Below are 21603 nucleotides of genomic sequence, written 5' to 3'. Positions count from 1 at the left end.
GCCACCTCCTCCTACCCTGTAAGCCGACAACGGCTTTCCGCCAGGCATGCTGCCAACAACTGTGTTCACCCCTTTCTGTGGCAGCCTCTAACCAACTCCAGCCAGAGTTGTGGGGGTGGCAGTGGAACTGTGGGGAAACGGCCAACAGGTGGTGCCACAATCATTGCTTCGCTCAAGCCGTGACAGCCATCCTTATCCTGCGGTCCTTTTACCTTCTATGGGTCAATTGCCCATGGAGCGGCAGGGCGGGCTCACTTCCTCACAGGCCTTCACATCGCCATTAGGTCGCTCTCTCCTGCAGTCACCTCCCTGGGCACCGTTATGGCCAATTAGGCGGCGGATCAGCCTTCACGCCCTGTCTGCGGAGGCAGCAGGGATAACTCATGGGCGTGCACTCCTCTGTTGTGACTTCTTTGGCACCCCACCCTTTCCTCTTCTTCAGGCAATACCACAGACTTTGCAGGGGATGCCGGTGCTGTGCTTCACTCCACCCTAGGCAGGCCACCACTCTTCCTCACCGGGGCAGCCCACGAGCGCCTCAACTGGTAAGTGGGCAAGGACATGCCTGTGGTGCTACTCAGGGCTCGAGTCGGGGTACCACGTGGGTGGACGGCGTCCCCCCACTTATTTTACAGGGTGGACGCCGTCCTCCCTGCCAAACAGCTGGACTTCACCTTTTTGGCCTCCCTGGGACGAGATCGGAGCCACCTTTCGTGACGTCACTTCCTGTTGTGACATCACTTCTGGTGACAGCGTCCCCCCACTTCTTTTTCTAGGACTTGTGCCCTGGTGCTACTGTTGCTTTTCATTTACTCCTCTCTCAGGCCCCCATGCTGGCAGCATTGCTCTAGGTCTCCTTTACCTTCCTGCAGGAGTGTCCTTCAAGATGAGCGCGGCCTCGCTAAACTGTTCCTCTCTCACCAGTCGGCACTCCTTTCCCTCACTATGCTGGTCAGTAGCGTGCATGCACCAGACACTGTAGGGTCTACCACACATGCCCGACCTCTTCACCTAATTTACGGTGGGGGCTGACGCTCACTGACACGGTCACAGTCCAATTCCTGAGCCTCTCACCTACGGGACATGTCTTTTTGCCCACCCCGGCAACTCCAGAGCGGTAGGGGGGGAGGCTGCTCACCATTTTCAGTTGATGCACCAGCAGGGCCGGACTGGGAACCAAAACCGGCCCTGGCAAAGTGCTCGGCCGGCCCCCCCTCCCCACTCGGGGGGGGGGGGGGTTGGAGGTGCCGCCGAGCGCTTTGCTATGGGCGGTTTTCGGCCGATTTTGTTGCAGAGCCGATTTTGCAGCTAAGCTGCAAAAACGGCCCCTATAACAAAATCGGCCCCCAGGGGCTCAAAACCGGCCCCCACCCATGCGGCGCACCGGGGGATTGCCCGGTGCCCGCTATGGCCAGTCCGGGCCTGTGCACCAGCCTAACAGCACCTTGTTCACGATGCCGGCTGTGACACTCCTTCTCTTGCGCCACTCTCGTCAGCCCTTGTTATGTTAAAGTGACTTGTTAAACGCACGTACACGGACAGTTTCTTGGTGCTGGCAGTAGCTGTAGGGGTACAGTGGACATGGGCTACGACTTCTCGCCTCCAGGAAATGCGGGGTGGCTGCCAATAGGCACGCAGGGTCACACATGCTTGTTGCCAAATGTAATGGGTAAGGCCCTAGGCCCCCACGTATTAATAAGGACTACGCAGACATAGTAGTAGGGTATCTGGAACTGGCCCAGGGCACGTGCGCCTGGCCCCTTTTATTGACAGAGCCACATGACCTGTTAAACCTGTGATGGATGAGTGTAGGGTGAGTATCGAAACCAGCCCTCTGGGAGTGGCTGGTAGAAGCACATCACTTGTAACCACTAGAACGTGGCCAGCTGGTCATTACAACAAGGATGACGGACAAGGTGGTAACAGCGCCTGGAGTTAGAGCAGAATAGCTCAAAACAGTGGTTTGCTGGTATTCTTGGTTCCTATATATGATGCCTTATTTCAATGACTTCAGTGCATTTCCGGAACAGGGAAATAGAGCTTCAAGTTTGTAAAATGACTGTTTTCCACGGGGTAGCAGGATGCACAACTAATATATTTTTATTTCCTCGTACTCTTCTTCGCCAGCTTTAGTATTTTAAAGAAACTGGTCTGTTGCAATTCAGAATTACGGAGATTTACTGAGAAGTGAAGCCCTTACGTTAAAAGAAAATCAATTAGTCCTCTTGGCTGACTTTTAGTTACCGTAGTTGCACCGTTTTACCAGCATTTCCTTCAGGCCTGCAATTCCCTTTCGGCTCATTCAAGTCCTTCTCACATTATACTCGCTGGCTTCTCTCGCTGTTTAGTGGCAACTTTTCGGCATCACAATAAACAGCCTGCTGTTAAAGCTCAGTCTTTCAGTTTTTTTTTTTTTGTGCTTTAGTCAAAGCCTTTTTCTTAGCATTGGGGGTGGGGGAAGCGCCTAGTTTGTGGAATCTATCTGACTGCTAACTGATGCCAGCCGCACAAAAAGCAAGCAGGTGGTGTTTAATATTTTAATTTAACAAATGTGCCTGTAGGTGTGTCAAGATGGTCCACGTGTGAATTCGCAGTACACTTACAGATGCACTTAACAGTGAAGAATCCAGTAGGAATCAAAAGATTATTGAAATTTGACAAGGCTGCACAACTTAGCTAGTGCACATATTGGCGTATTGGTTTACCAGTCCTAAATGTATTTTAATTCTTTTGTTTTTGGAAATGGCTGCGTTTATATTGAGTATTTATCTGCACTGCACACATATATTACTATTTTGTGTTATGTCTAAATGACATGAAGCAAAACAATTACCACAAAATACACAGTATTATAACACTCCGCCAAAAACAAGAAAGGCTGATATTGCATTCATTAAGAATGGAAACTTGAAGTTCCTCGAAAAAGGTTTCGCCAGGAGAGAGTCAAGTGAGAAAGTGGTTGCTGCTGGATGGACATTTTACTTTGGAAATCTTTCACTGACAGTATTTACTGAAAATTAATGTTCTCTCCTTGGGACTTGGCTGCATTTCTTTTGTTTTAAGATTCCAAATTATTGTGTACTGCAACTGATAGTTTGTGATTCAGGGACCACGCAATTTTTCATAGTTATAACTTAAAAAATATATTATTTGGTAATACCTCTTAATTACATTCCTAACTTGCTTCAGACTAGGAATTAATGTCGATATTATTTGTAAATTCCTTAGCTATGACAAAAAGAATTTCCAAAGTCAATAGGCCTGGCTTTAATGTGCCAAAACATGCACACACAGATATTTACAAATGCTGTTTACATGCTCTGCATTCACCAGTGCCGTTTACCAGACAAATCCCGACCTACTTGGGGAAAAATAGGAAGGAAGAATTGCTGTCAGTCTAGAATACATATAAAGATAAAGATTTGAAAGCAACAAACAACGTGCTGATTGAGTATACCTTTTGGATGTAAAGTAGTCCCTCTAGCTTTCCAACAGAATTACATCCTGGTATGCGGAATGACACACAAAGCATGGAGTGAGAGAGGTTATTTCTCTGGGTTGAGCCGAGGCTCACTCTATGTATACTTAAAGACCTAGTGATATACATTTTGTGCCAGCCCTGGCGCGACATCTCAAGCTATGTTCTACTATCTTCAAAGGGAAACAGTTGAAACACAGCACCCTCAGCCATGCGTGATCCGGCTACACAAGCGCTACCACGCTTGCCTTAACCATGCATATGCCTTAACCAGGCATTTAAGCTGCTGGCTGCTGCTTGGCGGAAGCAGGAAGACGCCAGGAAGAGAGCCATCGGACGTGGCAAGGTAATTGGGGCTGGGGCTTGGTTTGTATGGGTTGAGGGTAGTTTTCAGGATTTAGGGGGTCAGGGTAGTTTTCAAGGCACAGGATCGGTGTAGTTTTTAGGGCGGGGAGTCAGGTAGTTTTTGCAATTGTCATGGCTGGTGGGGAGTCTGGGTAGTTTTTAGGGCTGGTGGGGGGTATCAGGGTAGTTATTTTTAATTAGCGTTTAGGGTATTAGGCCTAAGTTCAGTTGAAGGGTTTGAGGTAGTTTTAGGGACAGTGTAGTGGGTGTTAGGAGGTCAGGGTAGTGTATGTAAAGGGGCAGGGTTTTAAGCTTAAGGGCAGGAGGAGGAGAATGGGTAGTCGGGTCGTGTTTAGGGCTGAGGAGAGGGTGGGTAGTTTTTAGGACTTTGGGGATCGGGGTCGTTTTTTAAATTAGGGTTTAGGGTTTAGGCCTAAGGGCAGTGGAAGGGGTGTGAGTAGTTTTAGGGTCAGTGTGGGGGTTGGAGGGGATCGGGGTGGGAAGGTTTTGGGCCTCAGGTTGGGGACGTTAGGTAGGGGCTTTGAAGCTTAGGGCAGGGGGTCAGAGTTTTGGTGACCTTAGCCATGCATACATCTTTACTATTCATGCCTTTACCACAAAATTGCATGGTGAAGGCATGTGTAGTAAAGGAATGCGTTTTAAGACGCATTTGTGGTTCAGTCTGCGTGGTTGAGGCACATGTGGTTTAGTCAATGCAGGCCTCCATCATACCACCATCTTCAAATTCGCTCAGTAGCTAGAGCAGGTCTTCCCATGTTCGCAGAGGCACTGCCAGAGATGCCGCTCCTTAAAGCCTTTATAAACTAGGCTGAAGTGGGTCACTCTATCACTTACTATATTACCATCTCTACTTACATGCTCACTGAGTTTAGGAGGAAATGGGAGTACTCATTAGTCTATAAACTCACTGATAAGGCACGGGCATACTGTGGCGCACAAGTTAAGAATACCCCTCTCCACTATAAACACAAACTGGTACAGTTCAAATACTTACACCAATACTATTACCATCTGAAGTACATCTCTAAGTTCAAAGGAGGGCACAGTAGCAAATATGTGCAACGTGGAACTGTGTCGGCTGAGTTTATATAATTATTGCATTGACGTGTTACACTTACAAGGTTTTGGCAAGAGGTTTTTAAAATCACGACCGAAATACTGGAGTTTCCCCTTGATCCTTCCCCTGAGGTTGCCTTACTGGGGGACTCATTTCGGCCATACCAACTACCTACTCTGCTCTGGCGACTCACCTCTATCATGTGAGGACTGGCTAAGAGATGTGCTGCTGCTGTGTGCTCGATGCAAAAGCGTAGACTGTAGCTCAAAGAATGGCTACATGAGGCAGCTTACTGCCCTGAAATGTCTGCACAGTGCGCTGATACTATACATCCTTCAACCCATCTTAAAGGTATATGGGCCCCTTTCCAAAAACAGAAGTGTCCACTCAGACGCTTCCAAGTTTTCCAATCCCTTCATAACACTGAGCATTCATATGCCATACTTATGTCTGTCAATTATAATTCTTTTTCATGCTGATATTGTTTTTGATACTTTACTATTCCCTTCGTATACTGCATTGAATGTCAAAAAATATACTTTGATGGCTGATGTTATAATATCAAAACCCAATAAATAAATTTAAAAAAAGAACTGATAACAATACATTTTGCTGACAGCTGTGAAGTTAAACTAGACCTACAGAAGTTGAAGTACACTGAGACATTGATTTCTTTGTAGTCTTAAACTTCTTCGGAAAGCTAGAAACTCCTATAACAAAATTATTCTACAAACTAAAAAAGATATCTTTAGATCAGAACTTGACAATGCCAAGAATAGACCAAAGAAACTCTTTGAAATTCTTAAACAACAATCTAACAAATTGGCCAAATCCTCACTCTTGACTCTGAAATCTCAGTTTAGTAGTGAAGAATTCTCCTCATTCTCCACAGCAAAAACGAACTCCCTCCAACCACCCCAAAGATTATTTAAACTGAAATCGCTGAACAACCTGAGTTACCTTTGCCCCAAAATAACTCGCACTAGTCCACTTTCAAACTTTACGATCTCAATGACATCACCAAAACTTGCAACCATCAAACTCAACAACCACTTCAATGACCCAGTCCCCTCAAATTGCCTTCCCCACATCTACCAACGCATTTCCCCTCTCTAGACCAAAATGATCAATGCCTCACTAGCACAAGGTCACATCCCGGACTGCCTAAAAACGGGCCAAGTCACCCCCATACTAAAGAAACCGACAGCTAACACCTCCGACCCCAATAACTTCCAACACATAACCAATATTCCCATGCTAGCCAAGGTCCTGAAAAAATGTGTTCAGCAACAACTGAACCAACACATCATGGACTTCAATCTTCTGAACATCAACCAATCGGGTTTCAGAACCGACCATAGCACAAAAACAGACATTCTGCATATAGTTGACGACGCCCTCCTAGCTATTGACCACAACGAAACCTGCCTACTAGTCCTGCTCGACCTCTCCTCTGCCTTCGACACAGTCAATCACAATAAAATTCTAAGAAGACTGGAAATGAGGATGGTTTATCTGGCACAGTCCTTCAATGGTTCAAATCCTTTCTTGAAAACAGAAAAAAATCCTTCATGGTGAACAAAAATCTTTCTCCCTCCTCACCGAACCTTCTAGGAGTACCACAAGGCTCCACCCCATCCCCCACCTTATTCAACCTATATGTCGAACCACTAACCAAACTACTATAGCAGGCGAACATCGCCTACAACATGTACGCGGACGACACTCAACTTTACATCAAGATCTCCTCCATTGAAAACATAAAGACGATGAATCTAGCACTCCAAAAGGCCGTCCACTGGTTAACGACCAACTTCTTCAAGCTAAACTCGCAAAAAACATAATTTCTTCTACCCTAATAACTCCCTGGAGACAAAGGAATGGCCCAAGTTGATCACTGCTCTGAATTGCACGCCAACTCTGGTGGACTCCACCAAATCACTTGGAATTACAATAGATAAGACCCTGAACATGCAAACACACATCAACCTGTTAGCTAAAAATGCGCGCTTTCTCCTCAGCTATCTTATAAAAATGAAACCTCCAACGAGAACCAAGACCTCAAAACTGCAGTTCAGTCCTTAGTCATCTCAAGGCTAGAGTACGAATGCACCACCCTTTTGGGGCTTCCCAAAATCTCAACTGCCCCTTTAAGAGCCTGTCTCAACGCCGCAGCAAGACTCCTAACAGGATCTAGGAAATTTTACCATATATCGCCACACCTGAAAGCACTCACTTGGCTACCTTATAAAGCTCAAATCCACCTAAAAATGGCATGCTACACTCACAAAGTGCTACACCACAATACACCCCAGTACCTAGCCCAAAAACGTACCTTATCTGGATGAATAAGAAATTCTAGGAGCGCCGATAATCCACTCCTGAAACCCACGCGTTTCAGCAAGAAAAAAACTCTGACAGAGCATTCTCCCGAGCAGCTCCAAGAATATGGAACTCGCTTTCTCCATACATCAGAAAAATCTCCGCCACCCCACTGTTCAAAAGGGAAGCAAAATCATTCCCGATGTGCAAATTCATCCCATAAACTCTCATTTGTACCATTCCAGTTCTACATCCTCAAACTTGCCTCCTCTCTCCCATTAAGGACACCTTCGCCTATATGACCTGTTCCTATTGCTCAGAACAGTCATCATTCCTATGACCCTCCGAACTTTATCAAAACTTGTTAATTCTTTGTATGCTATACTTTGCTAACTGTTTTATTCGTTCTGTGCTCTCATTGTAAAGCGCTCTGATACCCTACCCTGGGTCTGGTCCGTGCTATAGAAAACTCTAAAAATAAAATAAATAATTAATTATCCTACTGCACAATCATGTCGTTAGTGTGAAAAATATACATTTTAGAACCACAGTTCATGCTATAATAATAGCAATACCAGTAATAGTTTTTATAAAAAATAACCTAATACCACACTTCTACAGTGTCTAAGCCAGGGGCCTCGAACCTTTTCAGTAGTGAGAGCTACTTCTGATCAGTGCAAATCATTGTGAGCCACTAAAGGCCAAGCAGCTCGCCACAAAGCTGATACTATGGTTTGAACATAATGACAGGAGTTCCTTAGAAACACTAATACGAATGACTCCTGATTTGTGTTGTAACCAATAAGGTATTGTTATAAGCATGGGTACCAAATTGGTGCCAGTACCAGTTCCCAAACACGTCACAAGACAGTAATCTCTGAGGCATATCTATGGTGCATCATCCAATAACACTATAACATCTGTCCATTGCACCTAAAAATAAATCCAATGTAAATTCTTGAGTCTCTTCTTTAACTTTCTGCCATACATTCCTCCATAGCTGCACTCCTGTGCCAGAACTAAAATTGGTGGAACGATAGGTAGCATGCTCTGAAAAACACCTGACAAAATTGGCTTGCCATAGGAGAACAATGGATAGAGGGTCAATCTCCACACAGTATCACCCACAACGGGGGAGTGAGATGTCTTTGATACCACACCCAGGACATCTGGTGCAGTGGGTAACTGGGAATTCTATCCAAACATTGTTGAGCCACTGTTTGGTAAGTCTAAAAGAACAGAACAGAGGTAACATTAGCAATACCGCAGGGATGGCTAAGCAGTATGTCCATCTACTCCTCATGTCAGGTTCTTGGGAGACTGTTATGGGCTGAGTGGGCCCACCAGAGTGATGAGTGAGAGACACCTACTTAAAGTGTTATATGTTAGGACCTCTCCTGTCTTATTGACGAGCAAACCACTGTTACAATTGGCTTTTCACTACGAAGCTGTCATCTGTTATGTGGAAAAGGAGATTCAGTGAAGCTTATGAAATTTGCCAGTTCATTTCTCACCCTGAGCCCTTCAGACACTGAATGGCGATACTAAAGAGTTGTCTCAAAATGGGCTTTGAAGCAAGGACTACACTACAAAAGGTGCACAGGAAGGGGAGTTCCTAAAATGCAGCAAATAAACCCACTTGAATAGATTTAAGAGAGAGCTTAGAAAAAAGACAAATCGGCTATCAAATATATATATACAAGCCGAATACAAAAATTGTAATTCTAAACTTTCACAGGGGTCGTTTAAAAAAAAAAAAAAGTACCTCTTGTAACTTGCAAACTTTTGCTGGTTTCAGCCCTAACACTAGTTTTGCTCCTCCTGCACGGCAGTATGCAACTACAAAGCCAACCAGAGTCCCGATCCTTATAATCAAACTCTGGTACCAAGGCTGTTGCGCCCACACTCCAGCCGCCCAGGTTGGCTGTCTTAAAGCACGGTTCCATGCAGCAAAATTCAGGTGGCATGGTTTCCAATGGGCAGTCCAATACTGCTCATTCTGGGCTTCCAGCACTGACATCAACTACTTTGCCCTGCCTGCTCAATTTAGCAAATACAAGCAGATGATTTTGTTAGGGCGGGCAAGAGCTGATATTAACAAAACAATGAGGACAGGCATTGAAGGGGCATTAAAAAGAGGCAGTGAGCTACTCACGGGGTGTCGGCGAGCTACTGATAGTTCGACATCAACCGGTTGGAGACTCCTAGTCTAAGCTCTATAATTAACTGACATAGTGTAGCAAGTCGGTTCTGCTCATTAGTCTGGGACAACTTATTGCTTTTAACTACCATTTTTGGGACTTTTACTGTGTGTGAGTCTCTTCACTTGAGCCTCATTTGCTGTAAATTTATTTTAATTAGAATGAACTTGTTTACTGACAGTGTCTGCCTTTTAAAATAAGGCCGCTGCTGCACAGCTAGGAAAAGAGCACTGTGCTGGTTACACATGACCCTATCTGTGGGCTGCATGTGCGAGACTACTGTCCTGCTCAACATGTGTTCTATGCACATGTTGCCTGTCGCAGGTAGGACTCTTCACGGATTGGTGCTGACCTGGAGTAGACCTGATAATGTCAATAGGCACTCATTTATAGGTCTGTAGTGCTTACCAGAGGTCTATGGGGTGTAGACTGTGAACACATAATAGACAAAATATGCCCTGAAGAGCATTATCATGCTACTTAGGCCTACAAGGTCCAGCAAGGTATCCAACTGGGGTACAAAATGCAGTCCAAGGATAAACTTCCAGTCACTAACATTTCACATACACAGTTTATGGCACTTTAAGATGTACTATGTTTCCCTGGGTCAGCTCAGAATCAGATCCCAGGCCTTTATTCACCCTATTGGGCCAAGTTAATTACTCTGCTCCCCAGCAGAAGGATCAGCAAACTTTCTACACAGTAGAACAATTAACAGTGCTTGACCCAGTTCACGGAAAGGAAGGGATGGGAACAGAATCTGCATCTGTTGTTTGAATTGTCACATTGCCCCTGGGCTGAGACCGCCCAGACCCACTGGTACAAAAGTGGAGGGAAAGACAACTCAAGGCAACACAAGAGAGGCTCGCCTTTAAAGTTTTGAAGGGAAGGGATCAGGCAGCTATATCACCCAGCTGGTGGTTTCCCTTGTGCAGAAGAGTGGCCTCCAATCACCACCCAATCTAGCAGTGTGTTTGGAGGAGGTGAGGAGCTGGATGATGAGCTCATGTCTGAAGCTCAACGACGATAAGACCGAGCTCATGCTTTTGGGCCCGGCGGCCCCCTCCACCTTGGAGCTGCTATGGCCCGCGAGCATGGGGACGGTCCCTGCCCCGAGAGATAACATCAAAAGTCTGGGGGTATGGCTAGATAAGTCACTGAGCTTCATCACACAGGCCACCAAGGTGGCGGCCACCTGCTTTGGCCTCCTTAGGGTGATCGAAAAAATCCTTCCCCTTCTTCCATTTGAGGCCAAGCAGATAATCATACAGGGCCTCGTTCAATCTCGTCTGGATTTTAACAACGCCCTTTATCTTGGAGCACCGGACTACCCCCTAAAAAAACTTCAGCTCGCCCAAAATTGTGCTGCTCATGCGCTACTTGGAGTCCCACGAAGAACTTCTATAAAAGCTGGGCTAGGAACGTTGCACTGGCTGCCTGTCAAGGACAGAGTAAAGTTTAAATCTCTGTGCCTCGCTCATCAGGCTTTCTGGAAAATGGGACCAGAAATCAATTGTTCTTTGATTTCTCCCTATCTGCCCAACAAGGCGCTTCGCTCCTCGTCCGCATCTCTGGCCAAAATTCCTAGAATCTTTAAAGCCAGAGCAGGAGGACGTTCCTTCTCTTATAATGTATCAGGACTATGGAACACCCTCCCTCTGCACATGAGAAGCAATCCCAACCTAACCAGCTTTCGGAAGCAACTTAAAACTTTTTTGTTTCAGTAACCAGAGTCTCTGTTTGTTCGCCTGAGGGCAATCATGTTTAGTCACAGCGCCTGGACGCCTGAGGGCAACTGTAGCGCTTTATACATTTTATTTTCATTTCATTTAATTTCATATCATCAAGCAGTGGAGTGGAGGCTCTCAGAGAAGCTCTTTCTGCAAAAACGAGCTCAGGTTGGCTGAAATTGCCCCTATGGGCCTGAAATTTGACTCTTCATAGTCTTACCTCCATAAAAGAAAGAAAATGAACAACCGTGTGCATATTGCTCTGCCTGATTTTCAAAAAAATTCTTTGGGATGGGCTACACCCCGTCCCCCTGGGGGTCGGTACATATTTGTTTACATTTCCTGGGAGAGGACTGTGCATGGATCCACCTTCCTCGACCACAGTTTCACCCTTGGAGTGCCCGAGTGCGAGTGCTGTATGAGTGCAATTTCAGGACCCCATCCCCAGGACTCAGATTTGATGAGAAGAAGCCCCCAACCCCCCATATATCATGGTGTGCCGCACCTGCTCTCTGTGCCTTTATCTGGAGGGACAGGGCACAAACAGAAAGGGGTTTCTATCAGAGGTACCCCCAACAAATCCTAGTCCTTTGGGCAGTGGCCTAGAATATCTGCGAGACAATCCTGTCAAGGCTTTGAGTCTTATTTTAGAACCTGTTTAGGATTAAGGATGTCCTTAAATGTACAACATGGTGTTCAGAATGTTTTTCCACCTTGGCTTCCCTTGGAATGGCTATATGCATCCAATTGTTTACATACTCACCAATGCCAGTGCTTGGAAATTACTTGGAAGAAACTGAATTCTGAATTTAATGGGGTCAAAAATGGGTATCTGAAAAAGGTTTATGCAAAGTCTCATGTTGTGAGAGAGCTGGTCACACTACTGTAGGTTTAGAGGGAGGCTCCTCTTAAGGCAATATAATGGGCGTGCAATAAAGGACTCAGAATCTGAAGAGCAAAAACAGCTAAAAAACATAGTTCTCCACTGACAGATGACCAAGCTAACTGAATGCTTCCAATGGAATGGCAAGCATTGAGGCTTTCATAGTGTCCAGAGATTGGGTCCCAGTGCAAAAGAAGTTTCCTTTTTAAAGGTATGTTGTCCAAATGATCGCGATGATGCCACTTACAGAGTGCCTTGGACCCCATCTACATATCCTCTTGAATTGTTAAAAGAGAGCCACCATCTCCAAATAGTCTAGACCGGCGAATGGTTAAGTCTTCATTACTATGCAGACAATCTTTCAAAATGAGTGGAGCAAGGGACAGAGCATCCTCTAATTTCTCTTATTCCTTTTCTTCTGCTGTCTCATCCTACCTTCAGCACCTCCTCAGACAGCTTTCTTATTTGTGGTTTACTGGAGAAAATCTATAGGTAGGGTAAAATGTCAAAGCATTGGTGGTCAGTTGAAAGAGGATCTGAAGGACCAGAAAATTCACACAACTAAAGCTAATAAATGCATTCTAGATCCAGCACGAAAGAATCAGCATACTCTCCTGTACTCTACGCACTAGCCTAGCTGTGATAAATTGCTTTTCTTTAGGTTTTTCAAGGGGACAAAATTACAACTAATGTAGTAAGAGCTGCACCATTGCACCGTCACAAGACTGCCTTGAAAATGGCAGCAGAGAAGGAAAAACATAAGGCTAATATTATGCTATGGTCGAATGGTATACAAAGTTGACCTCCAAATATCATGAACTCATACTGGGTGTTGCTGCTTTTGCAATGTTAAATATGCAGTTATTGTGACAAAGAAGAATATTGCTGTGCATAATGGAACAAAAGAGGATATGGAATGCCAGTTCTCCATGAGAGAGGGTTGGACACATTCTTAATCACAAAGAACAGATACATGAGATGAAACAGCAATACACTAAAGCAATGTGCAATGATAAGGAAAGATTTGAAGCAGTGGTTGTACTTACCTATCAGTTAGGCAGACAAATACGTTTATTGATCTTAATGCAGGTTCAACTGATCTAAGGGAAGACTTGGAGAATTTTGCAGCAGATAATCCCTTTGGTAATTAATTGATGTGCTCAATAAAGGTACCGTCCACTGGATGAGTGTTGCTCAGAAAGCTGGTTTTAGTTGACACATGTTGTATACAGGTGCTCAATTCCTGCCTTAGGAGTGGAGGGCTCATGGTCACTCAATGCTTCATTGAAAATCACAGTATAAAGTTCTGGCATTTCAAAGCTGGAGCTCACGTATGCTGTAGTTCAAATGTAAGAAATTGGGCTGCTGATTGAGGGGGTGAAACCCTATTCAAGCAACAAGCACAATCCTTGTCTTCGTGAAGTCACAAGCAAACCCTAAATTAACCTGTGCTCAACCCTTTGGCAGCATGGCACAGAGCAGTCCAGCGTAACTTAGAGGCAATGTGTAAAGTATTTGTGCTACACTTCAAACAGGAATAATGTGAAAACACAACACAAGAAGGATCACACATGAAATTAGAAAAAAGAGTTACTTTTAATAAATAAAACAAGACCAAAATGACAAAAATGTAATCAGTAAAACCATGGATATGCAAGTTTAAATATTTCAATGAAAATAGTGCCAAAAAGCACAAAGCGCCAATTGTGAATATCTGGTCACGCCTTACTGGAACAAAGTCAAAAGACCGCAATGGAGGGTAGGCCATCTCCAGGGACCCATTTAGGCCAATTGAACAAAAGTACTTTAAATCCTGGTTGCTGAGCTTTGCAAGGTCCAACTTTCATGCATCGTTGGATCCCGGAAGTTGTGATATGAGTTCCTGCATTGTCGTTGAGGAGGCCTTCAATGAGGTGGGCTTGTGATGTGAAGTCCTGAGTCAGGAATCTGTTAATCACCCGCTGGTTCCAAAGAACCTGCGAGGCTTGCAATGCATAGTTCTGCATTGTTGCAGAGTATGCTGTCAACAAGGGGTATCAAGGATGCATCTCGCAGCAGGGGTTCCGATGAGGCTGTGGACTGCTGTGGTGATGCAAAGTCCATGCGATGGGAAAGCTCATGCAGCAGAGATAATGCATTGGTTTTGCTCGTGGTTGGACTGCACAGCAGAGGAGAGGTGTTGGTTCTGCTGGTTCCAGAAATGGGCTGGCAGAGCACCTTCAGGCCCACTTCATAGGGTCCAGGACTGAGGTGCACTACCTGGCAGGGTAGAACTCACAGTTACACAGTCCACATGCGGGTTACAAGTGACTAGCGTTTGGAGTCACTCTGGTGGTCCTTCTGATCCAGGCAAGAGGCAAGGAGTGCAACACAGCAGGGCAGCAGTCCTTCAGGTCAGCATTCCAGCAGAGTGGCAGTCCTTTCAGCAGTACAGCAGTCCTTCTTCCTGGTAGAGTCTTCCACAGGTCCAGAAGTATACTGAAGACCAGTCTGAGGTCCATTATTTAATCTTAATGCCTTCTTTGAAGTGTGAGAGGCTTCTAGAGGTTTCCTTTAGAAGTCCATAGGTTTCCTACTCCCCCTGAACTTGTTCTAAACTAAGTACAGGAGGTATACAGTCCTTTGAGTGAAGCAGGACGTAGCTTATTCAGGTGCAAGCGGTGCTGTGCCTTGCCCACCCAGCCTGCTAGTGGTAGACCACCCAGGCACACCTAAGCTCTCTATTGTGTGTGGCTGTCTGGGAGGAATATACAAACATAAACTACACCTAGTCAGGTGACCCAGAGACATATTGCAGGAACTAAATGGCTAAGGTGGGAAAATACCAACTTTCTAAATGTAGCATTTTCAAAATTGTAAATTGATATCTGACTTTACCATAAAAGAGGATTTCTCAGTACAGATCGAAGACACCAAACATGAACTGTTGACATGTTCCCATTTGGAAGTTACAGTGTATCAAAAGTAGTAAGGTCCCTCCAATGTTATCCAATGGGAAGGGGGGCCTTGCAGTAGTAAAAAACTAATTTTGATTAGCAGAGTAATACTAAGGTAACTGGGACTACTCAAAATCTGTGTACTAGGTCAGGGAAAAGTTAAAGGTATCGCAGCTAAAACTCAGCCTATTGGGGAATGCACTTTTTTATTTATGGATGTCTTCAAAAGAGCGCATGAGAGAAAATTATGTTTGTTTTAATTTCGCTTGACAAAAGTTAAAAATACTGGCAGACAACTGATAATTGACTAAGGGCCTCATTATGAGTCTGACGGTCCCAGGACCGCCAGACTCACGGGGGCGTGGCGGTGACAGCCCACCCACTGCCACACCGGCGGGCTGACTGTCCCATTACAAGTTGGGCAGTCAGACGACCATTGCACAGCCCGCAGCCAACAGGGAACCTACGTTCCTTGGCAGTGGTGTGGTGGTCAGGGACTCAGTAGTACGCCGGGGGTGCTACTGCAGCACTGCCATGCATATTACGAGTTTGAGGACTGCCAGCGGTGTCATGGAGGTCTTGCCTTCACTTAATGGCAGGTGGTCCTGAAACAAAAGAGCCCTACAGAAGCCACCAGTTGCCCATTTGCATGGGGATGCATGCTGGGTGCACAGCATGTGCCTCCCCTAGGTTACCCCAGTTCCTGCACAACATGAACTTTACAGTCCATGCCGGGCAGGAATTTTCGGGGGAATTTCCATTGCGGTACCCATTTACAGAGGCACTGCCATGGAAGCACCAAAAAAGCCCACCAGGCATGAGGAAACTCGTAATCTAGCAGGTGGTGGGCAAACAGGTTTGGCAGTGTGGGCCGCCTGTGTGGCGGTTCGCTCTTGCACTGCCAAACTCGTAATCAGTACTTAAATATCATTGTTGTGTTTTTATCAATTTCTTCTAGTTCTCTATTGGTATAAAAATAAATTGCTGCTTCACCACACATTTGTGAAATTTCCTGCGGTCGGGGCTCATTAGATTAGGTCTATATGTTTTTGAAAAGTCATTGTGATCACTCTAGTGACATGGAAAATATTTGGGGGTTTGAATCTGTCAGACAGTGGAATGGTAGGATCATCTAACTGCAGCCCGAGGCTGATGTCACATATGTTTATGCCTAAAGAGTATTCATTGAGGGTGACCATTGCCTGCATCCATAGAATCTTTTCATCGCAGGTCGGTTAGGTAAACCTCACCCTGGCCTCCCTCCACCCCTCAGAAATGCTCTCTAATGTGAAGGGGGGCATACACCTATTTGCCCTGTTGTTTCAGGGGCACATGCAGAATTTGACCTTCTAAAGTTTGGTCTACTTATTGATCTCCTCTCTGAAAACAATTTGTCTGTGCAGGCGTCCCCATACTGTTTAATGGGGAAATTGGTATTAAGCCTGGTATTGCAATAAGGTGTTCCTGCTACAGAATGGAAAATTGCCAAGCTGTGCGAGTGATCCAGTGGATACATGATTAACTTGAAGAAATTACCTGGAAATGACTGGCAACTGGGCTTCCTGTCCTGCTCCACAAGCCCTCAAGAATCTCAGAGCCACAAGATTGAAACAGCAACGAGAAAATGGTTTTGGCTTTTGGATGAAATGTTGATATGGTTGTTGTCACACGTTTTACATGTTATCTAAAAGATAGCATGTATTCAACATATCCACGCACAGCTCCAACTAAACGTTTTCACATGGACATGATCTATATTGCGCTATGCCTTGGTAGACGCATCCTTGGTATATACATGGGATGCGGTCTGAGTGGAAATGTAGAATCTATTTGCCTCTTTCTCCCGTAACTATATAATGTTTACATTCCGAGGGCTAATGCAGAGATCAGCCAACGTATGTCCTCTAGCATCTGTCTCATCAGCAGAGGCGTTTGCAAAAAGGAATAGAAAGAAAGGAGTTATTTACTTGTGACTGATGCTTACGAGTTGTACTTTCACATGGACACATTTATTAAAATATTTTTTACATAATTTTCAATAGTTTTATATTTATGGTGTAGAGTTTTTATATCCACGTTTGTTTAAAGCAATAGTGTTTTTATAAAACTTGATGTGAGCATGTTCTATGGCTAGAAATTCACCAGTAATACACAACGGAACCTGAAGTATGCACAACTAACTGCACACAGAAAATGCTTTGTGACTCTTTCCTGTAAACTTAGGTGTAATAAACTAATAAAATGAGAGTAAGACACAGCTGTTCATGCACCAATCATTATGAAGGGGCTATTAGTCTCTGCCCTCTAACAGACAATAGGCAATCCACTAGACGTATGCTATTGCATTATTGCTGCTAAGATTGAGAGTAAAATCCGGCCTCTAGCAGATGTTGCTGAATTGTTGAGCGTTTAGTGCTGTGCCATGTGAGGGCAGGTGATCATAAACCAAATATGAAATCAATCAAAGTTCAGAGGAGGGCATTAATGTCCTCCCACTTGAAGGGATATTTTAGAACTTAGTCTGTGGAGAGAACTACTTATGGCAGAACTATATTTCCAACTGTGAAGACCATTTTGGGATGAACTCCTTTGCATTTCAAAAATAAGACTTTACAGATCTTGGCCTTTCTTTCTCTGAGCTTGCGGTGTTACAGACATAGGGCATCGCCAGACCACCAAAATAATAACTTATATTTCCTTTAAACATGCAACCAGAAGCTTCACAACTGAGAAATTATTCAAGATAGGCCTTCCTTCGAAGTAACGTTACCCCAGACCGATAAAGCTTTCGTATTAATGGTGCATGTTTCATATATTGTATTATTTCTTTTTCAAAACATTATTTGTCTCCAGGCATTTTAATTTAGGGAATGAATGTCTGCTATGTTGTTAAAGCTATTTTCCTAACACATACATTTATGGGGCCCGATTCTGTTTAGATGTGGTCTCGCCAGCTTTATGTTTTCAAAAACATACATTTTTTTTAAAAAATATTTTTATTTCTGCATTAATGACAATATCATACAAGCTTTCATATAATGTGAACATTAGCATTTCATAGTTGTACATGTGTTATTTTAGATTATTTTGTACATTGCAGTTTTCATTGCAATGCTTGTATTATGTATGTTTTCAAAAACATACATAATACAAGCATTTGCAATGCAATAGGTCTCGCAGCATTAAAGTTTGAGTTACTGGCATTGTAAATGACAATGCTTTGCATTAATTTTTTTTAAATTTGCAATTGGTATATAAACATTGTTTGTGAATGGTTAGCTGTTGCTTATGCTAAGCTAAGTTGGCAGTAATATAGAGTGCTAGTCTTTCTTGTTATAAGCATGCTGATTTAAAGCGCTCTGATACCTGCGGGTAAAGTTTCGCTATATAAAAGTGAAAACTAATAAATAAATAAATAAAAATCAGCCTACCTGTACCACGTCCGTTCTTATGACAGAAGCATGCACAAAGAGAGAAGGGATAGAGGGGTGCACACACAAGGAAGCAGGGACGTGCACACATGAAACAATGGAAGCACAGAGGTACGCATAAACACGGGGCACGGGGAGGCAGAGGGATGCACACAAGAGAAGCTGAGAGATGCAAGCGGGGATGGGGAGGCACATGGATGCGCACAGCACGGAGGAGACAGGGGGTCTCCAGGTGCGCAGAGGAATGCATAGGAAGGTGCAGAGGTGCACAGAGCGGGAGGCAGAGAAGAGTACACACAAGCGAGGCTAAGAGGTGCAGCAGGAGGGGCAGATTCTTGCACATAGAGGTGAGGACAGAGGGGTGTGAGGGTGGACACTGGAGGGCATAGGGAGGCACAGAGATGCGCACAGAGTGAGAGCAGATACAAGTGCACACAAGCGAGGCTGAGAGGTGCAGCAGGAGGGCCAGATTCTTGCGCATAGAAGTAAAGGCACAGGGGTGTAAGGGTGGACATAGGAAGGTGCATAGGTGCACAGAGCGGGAGGCCGAGAGGAGTGTACACAAGAGAGGGCAAGAGGTGCAACACGAGGATGGGAGACAGATTGATGCACACAGAGGGAAAGAGAGAGGGAAGTGCAGGTGCACACTGGAGCACCCTGGGAGGCACAGAGGGCACACAGACAGCAGGGCCGGACTGGCTACCGGGCAGTTGTGTGTGCTGCCGAGCTAGGGGCCAATTTCTCTGTGGTGAGGGCTTATTTCGTTGATTGGGACCTGCATGCAATTTGAAATCGAAAAAGCAAAACGAATTTCGTTTTGCACACGCAGGTCCCCATTAACAAAATTAGCCCCCAGCACGGCAGCACACACAACTGCCTGGTAGCCAGTCCGGCCCTGACAGACGGTGGCATAGAGGTATGCATACAAGAGAGGCTGTGAGGTACAAACCCAAGGTGGGGACAGATTGGTGCACAGAGAAGGAAGAACACAGAGGGGTGTACAGGTGTACACAGGAGGCCACCGGAGGCACATAGGTGCACACCGCAGGAGACGGAGAGCAGGCAAGTGAGGCTCAGAGGTGCAACAGGAGGGTCATATTGGTGCACATTGAGGTAAGCACACGGGGTGTATGAGTGCACACTGGAGGCCATAGGGAGACACAGAGATGCGCACAGCGGGAGGCAGAGCGAAATGCACACAAGAGAGGCTGAGAGGGTCAACACGAGGGATGGGGCAGATTGGTGCACACAGAGGGGCGGAGACAGGGGTGTACAGGAGCACACAGGAGGGCATAGGGAGGCAGAGAGGTGCGGACAGCTGGCGGCAGAGAAAAGTGCACACAAGAGATCCTAAGATGGTCAACACGAGGGATGAGGCAGATTAGTGCACACACAGGGACGGAGACAGTGGGGTGTACAGGAGCACACAGGAGGACCCAGGAGGGCATAGGGAGGCACAGAGGTCACACAGCGGAGGCAGAGAGGAACGCACACAAGAGAGGCTGAGAGGGTCAACACGAGGGATGGGGCAGATTAGTGCACACAGAGGGACAGAGACAGTGGGGTGTACAGGTGCACACAGGATGACACAGGAAGGCATAGGGAGGCACAGAGGAAACACTGAAAAGGCAGAGAGGAACGTACACAAGAGTGGTTGAGAGGTGCAAAAGGAGGGGGCATTTAAGGACATTGAGGTAAGGGCACGGGATGTACGGGTGCACACTGGAGGGCATAGAGAGGCACAGAGATGCGTACAGCGGGAGGCAGAGACAACTGCACACGAGAGAGGCTGAGAGGGTCAACTTGAGGGAGTGGGCAGATTGGTGCACACAGAGGGACGGAGACAGGGGGGTGTACAGGAGCACACAGGAGGACACAGGAGGGCATAGGGAGGCACAGAGTTCACACGGAGGAGGCAGAGAGGAACGCACACAAGCAAGGCTGAGAGGTGCAACACGAGGGATGGGGCAGATTGGGGCAGACAGAGGTACTTAGACGGGAGTGTATAGGTGCACACAGGAGGATACAGGAGAGTCCAGGAGGAGTGCATAGGGAGGCACAGAGGTCACACAGCCGGAGGCACAGAAGAATGCACACAAGAGAGGCTGAGAGGTGTCACACAGGCACGGGGAGCAGATTGGCACACACAGAGGGAAGGAGAGAGAGAGATTGAGCATGTGGGGACAACCCAAGACAGGGGACGGCCCGCCACGGGAGGGGAACTGAAAACAGACCTGGGATATTTAAAGATCTGCGAAAGAGGAGCGTACAGATATGAGGAAGGCACTGAAGCCGTGGAACATAGCAACACCAGCCTCATACTGCACGCAGAGGCAGACCGGCCCTGGGGCGCGAGAACAGGAGACTGTCCTTGAAATACGAGGCTGGAGACATGAAGGCAGAGGGTCACTGCCGAGAAACTGAGAAACTGAGAAATACGGATTCTGAAGTTCGGGAGTGAAGAGCGGCGCGCCGACCGTGCACGGGCAGACAGTGCATGGCGTTCCTGGTGGGGCACTGCTTACTGTATACGAGCTGGCAGGGTGCGAACTGTCTCACCAGTGCGTGTTGGCAGGGTGGGCTCCGACTCCTCTGTGCACGTCAACAGGGTGGTCGCTACCTCGTGGGGACGTGCTGGTATCCGGGATGAAGCCTGCCTGTTTATCGGCGCCACGCGCCCCTCTGCAGACTCCCCCTGCTCCCTGCTGCCCTTCCCACGCACGCTGACTAAAACCAAAACCTAAAGCATTCCTAAGTCAGTCACGTGAACTGTTCACGAGGCGCGCGTCATGATCCGATTCTTTCTGCCATGCTGTCTACGGCAGAAGCTCACGTGCGCGACGTAATACCATTGCAAAATGCTGCGCGTGGCCATCTCTTGTCTCCACTCGTTGTCGGTTCAGCCGACGACTATAGTTCTCGCAGCGAGAGCGCGCTTTTGCGCGCTTTTCGCAGATGAGACCTAAAAAAAGGAATACATACATGTATTCATGCAGCGGCTTTTAGTCAGCCCTCTTTATCCACTGGTCTGTTAAATTGTCATTCATATTTTGCTCCCACTTAGCACACCAAAGAGCATGGTCAATAGGGGAGCCTGCTTTAGCCATTGGCTGTCTTCACTCTATTTGATGGCATTTTCTTGTGCACATGCACCTAAAATGTAATCAACTTCAGTGTCACTCGGTTTTCTTTTCCTCAT

At 46.0% G+C, this 21603-nt stretch overlaps 1 protein-coding gene across 1 annotated transcript in view; it reads left to right on the top strand.

Annotated features, from left to right (window-relative positions):
* Positions 1-21603, top strand: part of LOC144828023 (uncharacterized) — a 1462897-nt gene that overhangs the window by 514899 nt on the left and 926395 nt on the right. The gene's annotated exons all lie outside the window — the stretch shown is intronic.

Source organism: Lissotriton helveticus, chromosome 4_1 (genome assembly GCF_964261635.1).
Source record: "Lissotriton helveticus chromosome 4_1, aLisHel1.1, whole genome shotgun sequence".
Taxonomy (NCBI): domain Eukaryota; kingdom Metazoa; phylum Chordata; class Amphibia; order Caudata; family Salamandridae; genus Lissotriton; species Lissotriton helveticus.
The sequence above is the reverse complement of the archived record's forward strand: the minus strand, read 5'-3'. Positions and strand labels throughout refer to the sequence as shown.